At 46.2% G+C, this 13161-nt stretch overlaps 1 protein-coding gene across 4 annotated transcripts in view; it reads left to right on the top strand.

The window, feature by feature from the left end:
* LOC124596250 (prolyl 4-hydroxylase subunit alpha-2) overlaps positions 1-13161 on the top strand; it is a 345289-nt gene that overhangs the window by 171279 nt on the left and 160849 nt on the right. The window lies entirely within an intron of this gene.

The raw sequence follows: 13161 nt of genomic DNA on the forward strand, positions 1-13161 counted from the left end.
GAGTGCAGGAACTGGCACTGTCCCGGAATGGAAATGAATACTGAGTGTTGCCCGTAAATAGGCGAAAAGATCTATTACTGTTTGATTACAGTATTGGAGATAAAACTCTAGAGACAGAAAGAACTGTAAAATATCTGGGAGTAGCCTTCCCGAATGATCTCCTATAGAACGACCATGTTAAAACAGTTTTAAGGAAAAAGAGACCAGACCGACAAATCTTTGGCAAATACAATTCATCCAAGAAAAAAAAATGGTTCAAATGGCTCTGAGCACTATGGGACTTAACTACTGAGGTCATCAGTCCCCTAGAACTTAGAATTACTTAAACCTAACTAACCGAAGGAAATCACACACATCCAAGCCCGAGGCAAGATTCGAACCTGCGACCGTAGCGGTCGCGCGGTTCCAGACTGTAGCGCCTAGAACTGCTCGGTCACCCAGGCCGGCCACCCACGAAAGACATGGCTGAAAATACATAGGTTTGGACGATTAACGAGTACTGTTCGTCAGTCTGGGAACTTACCATGTAACATTAATACAGGAGGCAGATGTCCAAAGAAGAGTAACACGTTTCTTCACGGTCTCGCTTATTACGAGCGAGAGCATATATAATGGCGGAGACTGCAAGATAGTGCGGAGGCTGTAACGTGTCAGTCGACCGATCATGAACGAACGAAAACGGCAGAAATAGAAGGGCAGCGTTGGGGTATAACCCTCTCGCAGGACCGAGCGAGGTGGCGCAGTGGTTAGCACACTGGACTCGCATTCGGGAGGACGATGGTTCACACCTGCGTCTAGGCATCCTGATTTAGGTTTTCCGTGATTTCCCTAAATCGCTTTAGGCAAATGTCGGGACGGTTCCTTCGAAAGTACACGGCTGACTTCCTGCCCCATCCTTTCCTGATCCGATGGGACCGATGACATACCAAACAAACAACCATCCAAACTCTCTCAGAGATGGCAGCCCACACTTGTTATTTGTGCTTCTGCGAAAAGCAGAACCGACATTCGGTCACAGCGATCGCCGATCCATTCTTGTGTCATTGGAGTCACCCTCGAACTCCGTGATAGATCAGGTATAGCAGCTTCACTCAACACAAAATAAGAAACTAACGAGCAACACACAACTCAAAGCAAAGCGAAGTACACAAAGCATTTCGTAACGGCTAAAGCGAAGTTCTCTTGTTGAGGTTGGCAGTGCCGTGAACGACGTAGTACTGGCATGGCCTGTACCGATATCTTACTCAACTACAAGTCGAAAAAACTCCAATAACCAGATTGTCAGTGCAGTGCCAACTACAGGTACCGGCTATAATGTGCATACGTATTCAAAGGAAAAAGTAACATACGTATTATGATTGCCTATCCTGTCTGACGGTTCACGGCAAAATGTAAAATAACATATACGTAAGTCATTGTGTAAAGTAATCTTCTCTGAAATACGCTACTGACCATTAAAATTGCTACACCACGAAGATGACGTGCTACAGACGCAAAATTTAACCGTCAGGAAGAAGATGCTGTGATATGCAAATGATTAGCTTTTCAGAGCATTCACACAAGGCTGGCGCCGGTGGCGACACCTAAAGCGTGCTGACATGAGGAACGTTTCCAACCGATTTCTCATACACAAACAGCAGTTGACCGGCGTTGCCTGGTAAAACGTTGTTGTGATGCTTAGTGTAAGGAGGAGAAATGCGTACCATCACGTTTCCGGCTTTGATAAAGGTCGGATTTTAGCCTATCGCGATTGCGGTTAATCGTATCGCGACATTGATGCTCGCGTTGGTCGAGATCCAATGGCTGTTAGCAGAATATGGAATCGGTGGGTTCAGGAGGGTAATACGGAACGCCGTGCTGGAACCCAACGGCCTCGTATCACTAGCAGTCGAGATGACAGGCATCTTATCTGCATGGCTGTAACGGATCGTGCAGCCACGTCTCGATCCCTGAGTCAACAGATGGGGACGTTTCCAAGACAACAGCCATCTGCACGAACAGCTCGACGACGTTTGCAGCAGCATGGACCATCAGCTCGGAGACCATGGCTGCGGTTACCCTTGTCGCTGCATTACGGGCAGGAGCGTCTGCGATGGTGTACTCAACGACGAACCTGGGTGCACGAATGGCAAAACGTCATTTTTTCGGATGAATCCAGGTTCTGTTTACAGCATCATGATGGTCGCATTAGTGTTTGGCGACATCGCGGTGAGCGTTCATGAGAAGCGTGTATTCGTCACCGCCATACTGGCGTATCACCCGGTGTGATGGTATGCGGTGCCATTGGTTACGCGTCTCGGTCACCTCTTGTTCACATTGACGGCACTTTGAACAGTGGACGTTACATTTTAGATGTGTTACGACCCGTGGCTGTACCCTTCATTCGATCCCTGCTAAACCCTACATTTCAGCAGGATAATGCACTACCGCATGTTGCAGGTCCTGTACGGGCCTTTCTGGATACAGAAAATGTTCGACTGCTGCCCTGGCCAGCACATTCTCCACATCTCTCACCAGCTGAAAACGTCTGGTCAATGGTGGCCGAGCAACTGGCTCGTCACAATACGCCAGTCACTAGTCTTGATGAACTGTGGTATCGTGTTAAAGCTGCATGGGCAGCTGTACCTGTACAAGCCATCCAAGCTCTGTTTGACTCAATGCCCAGGCGTATTAAGGCCGCTATTACGGCCAGAGGTGGTTGTTCTGGGTACTGACTTCTCAGGATCTATGCACCCAAATTTCGTGAAAATGTAATCACATGTCAGTTCTAGTATAATATATTTGTCCAATGAATACCCGTTTATCATCTGCATTTCTTCTTAGTGTAGCAATTTTAATGGCCAGTAGTGTAGATTACGGAAACTGCAGGCTCTTTCTGTCAACTTAATTAAACTAAGCATATACACTGACTTGATAAAAGCATGGGGTATCTCCAAATATCGTGTCGACCTCCTTTTGTCCGGTGCAGAGCAGCAACTCGTCGTGCGCTGCAGAAATATTGAGCCATGCAGCCTCTGTAGCCGTCCATAATTGCGGAAATGTTGCCGGTGCGGGATTCTGCGCATGAACTGACCTCTGGCCAGTTCGTTCGCTCGAATTGTTCAGAATGTTCTTCACGCGTTGTCATCCATAAAAATTTTCATCGTTGTTTGTGAACATGAAGTCCATGAATGCCTACAAATGGTCTCCAAGTCGCCTAAAAAAAACCCTTTCCAGTCAATCATCGGTTCAGCTAGACCACTGGACAGCCCACACTATTATGAAGCTACCACCAGCTTGCACAGTGCGTTTCTGAATACTTGGATCCATGGCTTCGTGGAGTCCGCGCAACACTCGAACCCTACCATCGCCTCTTACCAACTGAAATCAGGATTCAACTGACCAGGCCACGGTTTTCCAATCTTCAAGGGTCCGATACGGCCAAGAGCCCAGGAGAGGCGCTGCAGCCGATGGCGTGCTGTTAGCAGAGGCACTCGGGGCGGTCGTCTGCTGCCATAGCCTATTGACGCCAAATTTTGCCGAAATGTCCTGATAGAAGCAGTCGTTGAACGTCCCACGTTGATTTCTGCGGTTATTTCACTCAGTGTTGGCTGTCTGTTAGCAACTCTGCGCAGACGCCGCAGCTCTCTTGTAGAATTTTAGAACATGTTTTTTGCTCGAGTATCATGTCGTTTTTGGAAACCCAGAATCTACTATGTAGGAATCAACATGGATTCCCGAAACAGCGATCGTGTGAGACCCAACTCGCTTTATTTGTTCATGAGACCCAGAAAATATTAGATACAGGCTCCCAGGTAGATGCTATTTTTCTTGACTTCTGGAAGGCGTTCGATACAGTTCCGCACTGTCGTCTGATAAACAAAGTAAGAGCCTACGGAATATCAGACCAGCTGTGTGGCTGGATTGAAGAGTTTTTAGCAAACAGAACACAGCATGTTGTTATCAATGGAGAGACGTCTACAGACGTTAAAGTAACCTCTGGCGTGCCACAGGGGAGTGTTATGGGACCATTGCTTTTCACAATATATATAAATGACCTAGTAGATAGTGTCGGAAGTTCCATGCGGCTTTTCGCGGATGATGCTGTAGTATACAGAGAAGTTGCAGCATTAGAAAATTGTAGCGAAATGCAGGAAGATCTGCAGCGGATAGGCACTTGGTGCAGGGAGTGGCAACTGACCCTTAACATAGACAAATGTAATGTATTGCGAATACATAGAAAGAAGGATCCTTTATTGTATGATTATATGATAGCGGAACAAACACTGGTAGCAGTTACTTCTGTAAAATATCTGGGAGTATGCGTGCGGAACGATTTGAAGTGGAATGATCATATAAAATTAATTGTTGGTAAGGCGGGTACCAGGTTGAGATTCATTGGGAGAGTGCTTAGAAAATGTAGTCCATCAACAAAGGAGGTGGCTTACAAAACACTCGTTCGACCTATACTTGAGTATTGCTCATCAGTGTGGGATCCGTACCAGATCGGTCTGACGGAGGAGATAGAGAAGATCCAAAGAAGAGCGGCGCGTTTCGTCACAGGGTTATTTGGTAACCGTGATAGCGTTACGGAGATGTTTAATAAACTCAAGTGGCAGACTCTGCAAGAGAGGCGCTCTGCATCGCGGTGTAGCTTGCTCGCCAGGTTTCGAGAGGGTGCGTTTCTGGATGAGGTATCGAATATATTGCTTCCCCCTACTTATACCTCCCGAGGAGATCACGAATGTAAAATTAGAGAGATTAGAGCGCGCACGGAGGCTTTCAGACAGTCGTTCTTCCCGCGAACCATGCGCGACTGGAACAGGAAATGGAGGTAATGACAGTGGCACGTAAAGTGCCCTCCGCCACACACCGTTGGGTGGCTTGCGGAGTATCAATGTAGATGTAGATGTAGATTAAACCAAGTGCGGTGAGGCAGTGGTTAGCACACTGGATTGGATTGGATTGTTTGGGGGAAGAGACCATTCAGCGAGGTCACCGGTCTCATCGGATTAGGAAAGGGCGGGGAAGGATGTTGGCCGTGCCCTTTTGAAAGGAACCATCCCGGCACTTGCCTGGAGCGATTTAGGGAAATCACGGAAAAGCTAAATGAGGATGGCCGGACGCGGGTTTGAACCGTCGTCCTCCCGAATGCGAGTCCAGTGTGCTAACCACTGCGCCACATCGCTCGGTTAGCACACTGGACTCGCATTCGGGAGGACGACGGTGCAACCCGCGTCCAGCCATCCTCATTTAGGTTTTCGTGATTTCGCTTCAGGCAGATGCCGGGATGGTTCCTTTGAAAGGACACGGCCGACTTCCTTTTTCTAATCCGAGGGGACCGATGACCTCGCTGTCTAGTCCTCTCCCCCAAATCAACTAATCGGTCGTTAAGTAAAAGCCGTCGGCTACCACGTTATCCATGCTGAGAGGTAATGCCTATAATTTGCTGTTCTCGGCACACTATTGACACTATCGATCTCGGAATATTGAATTTCCTAACGAAGTGGTATGTCCCAAGCGTCTAGCTCCAACTACCATTCCCCGTACAGAGCCTGTTATTGCCCGCCGCGCGGCAGTAAACAAGTCGGAAACATTTTCACATCAGTCACCAGAATACGACTGACAGCTCCGCGACACTTTCGGCATCTGTATGTGTGCATATCGCTATCCCTTAACATCTGTAACCTTAGTGGTTTGTCTCTAGTAACTGCCTTTCCAGATGAGAACACGAATACATGGCACATTAAACGTCGATTATGAATCTTGCCCTTGACTGTCATTTAATATCTTTTCTTATCTGATGAAAATTTTTCAGTGAGTGAAGGTACGTAATGAATAAGCAGCAATGCACCTGCTGTTTAACAGCAATTCATATTTTATTTCTAACTAAATACCTGTATCTTCAATGTTCGTCAGCCAAGGGAGAAAACAAGAACGGTAGTGGGAATATAATATGGCCACGACGACTTGTCTAATGATACACTATTGGCCATTAAAATTGCTACAACAAGCAGAAATGCACGTGATAAACGGGTATTCCTTGGACAAATATATTATACTAGAACTGACATGTGATTACATTTACAAGCAATTTGGGTGCATAGGTCCGTTGGGGTCCAGCACGGCGTTCCGTATTACCCTCCTGAACCACCGATTCCATATTCTGCTAACAGTCATTGGATCTCGATCAACACGAGCAGCAATGTCGCGATACGATTAAGCGCAATCGCGATAGGCTACAATCCGACCTTTATGAAAGTCGGAAACGTGATGGTACGCTTCTCTCCTCCTTACACGAGGCATCACAACAACGTTTCACCAGGCAACGCCGGTAACTGCTGTTTGTGTATCGGTTGAAAACTTTCCTCATGTCAGCACGTTGTAGGTGTCGCCACCGGCGCCAAGCTTCTGTGAATGCTCTGAAAAGCTAATCAAAATGGTTCAAATGGCTCTGAGCACTATGGGACTTAACATCTATGGTCATCAGTCCCCTAGAACTCAGAACTACTTAAACCTAACTAACCTAAGGACAGCACACACGTCCATGCCCGAGGCAGGATTCGAACCTGCGACCGTAGCAGCAGCGCGGTTCCCGGCTGAAGCGCCTAGAACCGCTCGTCCACAACGACCGGCATACCGTGTCATTAGGAAAGGGTGGGGAGGAGCATCAGCCCAGCACATCAGACTCCCAGCCTTTGTCAGACTGTATCCGTCAACAGAAATTTTATCTAGATTCCTGTAGCTGATGTGCCGCTGAATCTAGGTAAACCTGCGTTTGCTAAAAACATCCTTATGAATAAGCACAAAATCTTGTTTGAGGAAACACAACGCAAATCTAGCCCACATTTCAAACTTCTCCCTCGAAATCAACTAAGGGACTGGAAATTGGAATGTGTGTGAACATCTTTAATGTTAGCACAGTATTCTCACGTAGCATTACGCGTAATCGGACACTTACCAATGAGAGTGCGTAGGAGTATGTTCCGTTTTATACAGATCAATTCAAAATGAATGTAGCGATTGTTTTCTTGTTGTAGCGATATGTCCTACCTTTCTACAAACTGCCTCGTGTCTACACCAGAGTATGAAATGATATCACACGCAAACGGAATCACCCGTATGTTAAATCACTTCAGTCCTAAGTTTCTGTATCAGGTATACAGAATTGTTTAATGTTACGTTGAGGCTCATACATAGTATTCACCTTTTATACAAATTTGGAAATTTGTGGTAAGGGCTTATGGGACCAAGCTGCTGAGTCATCGGTCCCTAAGCTTAAGCACTACTTACACTACTTAAACTTACGCTAAGGACAACACACACACCCTTGCTCGAGGGAGGACTCGAACCTCCGACGGGGGACGGGGGAGTGGGGGGGGGGGGGGGGGCGTGCGGACCGTGACAAGGCTCCCCAGACCGCGCGGCATCTTTTATTCAGATCACTCGTGCACCACGTAATTGCAAATTGTCACATATTTCGGCTTCATTTTTCACAGAGAGACAATTTTTGTTTCACTTGACGGGGCAAAAATATGACAACTCTCGAACAGATTTGTTTGGAAGCCGTGTAGATGGTACCATGGAGAGCTCTAAGGCAGATAGGCTTTCACATCGACCTGGCATGGGCTGGTGGTGTCTGAACGGTACATGGCAGCCATGCAGCTGGTGGCGCTCCCTTTGTAGTAAAACACTCATTGCAACGAATCCTAGAATACTGCCCAAGTGTGTGGGACCCATACCAAATAGGACCAACAGGGGATGCTGAAGGACGGTAAGAATGGTCACAGGTTCCTTTGACTCACAAGATAGCCAATTACTCTTTGATCCTTGCAAAGATTCAAGAACCAGTATCGAGTGATAAATCTAGAAATAAACTCTAGCCACGTACGTACGACTGGCGAAGGTTGTTATTGTTGTGGTCTTCAGTCCTGAGACTGGTTTGATGCAGCTCTCCATGCTACTCTATCCTGTGCAAGCTTCTTCATCTCCCAGTACCTACTGCAACCTACATCCTTCTGAATCTGCTTAGTGCATTGATCTCTTGGTCTCCCCCTACGATTCTTACCCTCCACGCTGCCCTCCAATTCTAAATTTGTGATCCCTTGATGCCTCAAAACATGTCCTACCAACCGATCCCTTCTTCTAGTCAAGTTGTGCCACAAACTTCTCTTCTCCCCAATCCTATTCAATACCTCCTCATTAGTTACGTGATCTACCCACCTTATCTTCAGCATTATTCTGTAGCACCACATTTCGAAAGCTTCTATTCTCTTCTTGTCCAAACTGGTTATCGTCCACACGACTGGCGAAGGGACCGCAAAAATTAGGAAATTGACAGTGCGCACAGGGCCATTTAAGCAGTCATTCTTTCCTCGCTCTATATCCGAATGAAACAGGAAGAAATCAATGCTAAGTACCCTCTGCCAGGCACTTCAGAGTGGTTTGCAGAGTATGTACGTAGGCAGGTAATTGGCTCCTTCCTCCTACCACCTGTCTGGCCATACGTAAGAGAGAGTAATTGCTGTTCTGCTGTGAACGAAATACTGGCTCGGTGCATTGCAATACGCGTAGTAAGCGCGTGAGCTCTGCTCTATTTGCGGCTATGACAGTTGTGTCTTGTCATAGGACAGCAGAAGAAGTGTGTTCAGAGGCTTTTCTCACAGCCTCAGCCAGTGGCTAGGTGTACACCACGAAGATAGTGAGGATGGTATGCAACCACATGGCAATGAACGGTGGACTAGTGGTTGATTAACAAAGCATTGAGAGAGGGGAAAAGGCTATTGACAGAATAAAATATGCTAGGACCGACTGGAGACTGAACCCAAAACCTTTGGATGTGTAATTTCACACGGAGCCATCGAATCACACTGCTTCGTTGGTACTGACCAAAAAAATTGTGCTATTTGTCTTCTGAGGACCTTTTCGGCCTGACCCTGTTAGAAAGAGTTCACTTTCAGTCGATGAACACACATCATAAGGTTCCGGAAGATATAGTCCGCGGAAGATGACCAAGCCATGCATTTGTAGCAGGTGTCTGAAGACGAAGTCAATAAGACTCTGAAATCGGTAGCATTATGAACTGAAAGAACAATAATACAGCTGTAAGGATAAGTGACGAAGTTATAAAGAATACCATTCAGTCCATGGTAAGAAGATTGAAGCACTGCATTGATGCCAATGGACATCACTTCGAACACCTTCTGTGAATGGACGTTCATGCCACCTTTTTGACCTTCGTTGACCTTACTGTTACACATCATTGGATTCATCTCGATAGCCGCTATCAGAAAAGAAGTACCAAACTCTAGCATCTCATTTAAAAAAACAAAGATGACCTTCATATCTCTGATACGACCCCACATAGAAACAAAACACCAACCTCCTATTATGTCCCCGTTGTCCTATGCAACATTTTTCCCACAAACTTTTCAGCTACTATCATACTTTCGGAGTTGTTCTAGGTGGCAATAGGTACTGACTCACCCTGTATATGATTTACATTCTTTGTTCTTTAACTGTTACATCACGACCCGCCTAATAGCTTCTAAGCGATTAACGAATAAATAAAACAACAAGAACAACAACCACTACTATTATCATAACTAGTACGTGTTTCCACGATTCCGTGAAGTTGGTTAACTCCAGTAATTGTCATCGGTAAAGGTATTTCAGGTGGGTAATAACACTGCCAGCGCAGTGATTCGAACAAGGGAACTCTTCGTTTGGACTAAGTGATGGGTTCATACACTCAATAACATTGTACCAGTGAGTAGAAAAACATCACAGTCTTTATATCCATCTTGTCAGAAACGTACTGTTGTGACCAGTGGTAATATTTTCGTAAGGAATGTGTTTACGAGGGACAAACAGGTTCGTCTAACATCCGCCCTAACACGCGAACTATAGTTATAACGTACGTTCGCTCAGTCACCTGCTCAACTCTCCGGAAACATGTTCGAGCCATTGCTCAGTAAACGCCTCATGCTGACTGGTGTGTAGAAGACGTCAAGCTGACAGCCTGTGCTTTTAATATGGTGTTTTGATAGGCGGCCAATTATCGTAGGAGGCAAAGCTGACGGAGTACGTGCCTAGCGCACTGGGGCGAATGTCGGCCGCTGCCCGGCGCGAAACGAAACGTGGCACTAACGTCACGGCGGGGAAGTCTCTGCGGCCTCCGCAAGACCACACACACACACACACACACACACGCACACACACATGCGGACGTTGCGTCACGCGTGGGCCCACACAAGGCCGGGTGGCGGCGAAGCGTTAGCTGGTGCTTCGAAGAGCTTCCGAGTCGGCCCATCTGGCAAGTTGCCTGTAGCCAGGGGGACTGGACGTTGGCTGTAGAGTGGGTAAAGTCGTTCATCCTTCGAAACTAGTTCACTGGTGATCGCTCTTTTTTCGGAAACCGTTCATTTTTACTCGTTCACCGTTCATTGTGCTTGGTATATGGTTCTTATGAAAAATTGCAAATTAGTAGCATAGGTGACTGAAGATGGAAGGCGCCAAGAGGGGGCACTTGCCTCCCCCCTGGAGTACAGAGTTTTTATTGATAACAGAATTCTCACACGCTTGTAATTTTCGTGATTCTGCAAAACATCTCGTTTAGCCAACTGTAGCGTTATGTGGCCGATCACAGTGAAATAATGCAAAGGTGGCGCACGAAAAACCGGGCCCGAGTACAGACTGCTCGCCAATTACGCACGATTTGTTGACCGCTACTAGCAGAATAGGTAAACATGTAATAATTAGGCAGTGGAGAAATAACAAATAAGGTAATGCAAACAACTTTGAAACGATCGATGACGATTGGTAAGCGACAATGAGCAGTCTAGTACTCGGGGCCGATTTTTCGTGCGCCACCCTGTACTACTGTAATAATATTGTGGGAGTCATCATATTCTCTTTACAAAATTGACATCATACACTCGATTACGAAGCGAGGGCTTCATTCGGTTGTAAGTCGGTCTGCCTTCCATAACAAAGAACATGCTGTTTTACCTTGGATCAAAAAAAGACGGAAAATGACCACTCGTGTGTGCCGTGTCAACGTCCTTTGCATGTGTAATAACATAAAATCTTGCCTTGTTACAAGTATTTCTTCTGCTGTTTATCTAAATAGTGAAGTAAGCTGATACGCCGTTTTATTACCTGAAAAGATGTATGTATTACATACCACGTAGTTTTTATGTAATTTACGTAATTGTAAAATACATTTTAATTACCGGTCGTGGACGCTGAATAGAATACGAAAAGAACCTGAAGTTTGGAGTTCAAAAAAGGTTTGAAACAGATCCAGAATGGACTTTCGAAGCGAACGAAACGAACAACAACTCGATACTGAACTAAGAGCAGTCGGCAGTGGAACTGCGACGTGTGGCCACGCGAAGAAGGACGAATCCGGCCGAGGGAGACCGATAGCGAGACAGGCTGGAGCAAGACCGGCCGACGTGCCGTTCGGGAACGAGACTGGCCGCTTCCCGTTCCCGGGAACTGTAAGTAGAAAGCCGCGACCGAAGTGAACTACGAAAGACCGTTCCTTAGAATTCGTTCCTCGCTCGTTCCGTTCATCTTGGTGAACCGTTCCTTTGTACCCGTTAGTTCGCGAACGACCTATCTCAAGAATGAGATTTTCACTCTGCAGCTGAGTTTGCGCTGATACGAAACTTCCTGGCAGATTAAAACTGTGTGCCGGACCGAGACTCGAACTCGGGACCTTCGCCTTTCGCGGGCAAGTGCTCTACCATCTGAGCTACCCAAACACGACTCACGCCCCGTCCTCACAGATTTACTTCTTCCAGTATCTCGTCTCCTACCTTCCAAACTTTACAGAAGCTCTCCTGCGGTCGTGCTTGGGTAGCTAAGATGGTAGAGCACTTGCCCGCGAAAAGCAAAGGTCCCGAGTTCGAGTCTCGGGCCGGCACACAGTTTTAATTTGCCAGGAAGTGACATATCTCTAGTTGGCTGTTGAACCTGGCAACACTGCCCTTGTAAAGAAAGACCCAAAGCCCCATCACAAGCAGAAAAAAAAGTAATAGGAAAAAATAATCACACACATGTGCAATAGAAATTGCACATTGCTGACAATGTAGCCACATCTCGGCACTAAATGCAGCCAAGTGTCAGCAACATTGCCGGTTAGTGTCGCCCGACAATGTCTACAGTAATGTATTTCCGGCCCAGAAGTGTTTACGTGAGCCACACTACTGCCGCGCAACAGATGAAAGTGATCTACTAGAACTGATAAGACGCTACGGCATTTGCACTGCACAACGAATAAATTTATGAAGTTAAAGATAAATCGGGCTTTCTGGATGTTTTCTTTTCTAAGTAACCGAACTGTCTCCGACACTAACTCAAGAAATGATGATGGATATCCGCTTCTTCCAGAATATTGAAATACGATTTAAATTTACTGACAGCAACTGGTCCAAGAATTGGTAAGGCCAAAACCACTACGAAAAATTGTATACTAGTTGACAACCAGATTGGTTATTACTCTTTGCTTTTTACCTACTGGTGATTTGTACACAAGCTTTATGAAGCTTTTTAAAAGTATACTTCTCACGGATATGCCTCTTGGTACTAGACTTTGGAACACTATCGTGTAACTCAATGAATTAAATGTGTATGATAATATTTTATTGTCAGTCACTAGTACAGTGAAAGAACTATGATTTCATAAAAGCGATAAAAAATGTTCAGATGTGTGTGAAATCTTATGAGACTTAACTGCTAAGGTCATCAGTCCCTAAGCTTACACACTACTTAACCTAAATTATCCTAAGGACAAACACACACACCCATGCCCGAGGGAGGGCTCGAACCTCCGCCGGGATCAGCCGCACAGTCCATGACTGCAGCGCCTTTGACCACCTAATATTGTATCACTGCTCAAATTATGTGATTTGGCACTGCAATGCTTTCGGCGCGAAAACGAAGAAGCACGGTTGAGAGTGAGGGGGAATCAATTACAGACAAGGTCAGAGATTCATATAGCCTGGCCATACCAGATATTCTCTGCCAAATATTCTCCACCCTTTGTGCACAATGCTTGGACCACCTCGGCCATACCTCGTCTGCTACTTCTGCAGCAGTCAGTGCCTCCGGGCCATATCACGATATTGGTGTGTGTTGCAACTACACTACACCAATGTTGACGTCTGCGCCGGC

This window comes from Schistocerca americana, chromosome 2 (assembly GCF_021461395.2).
Source record: "Schistocerca americana isolate TAMUIC-IGC-003095 chromosome 2, iqSchAmer2.1, whole genome shotgun sequence".
In the NCBI taxonomy this organism is placed as follows: Eukaryota; Metazoa; Arthropoda; class Insecta; order Orthoptera; family Acrididae; genus Schistocerca; species Schistocerca americana.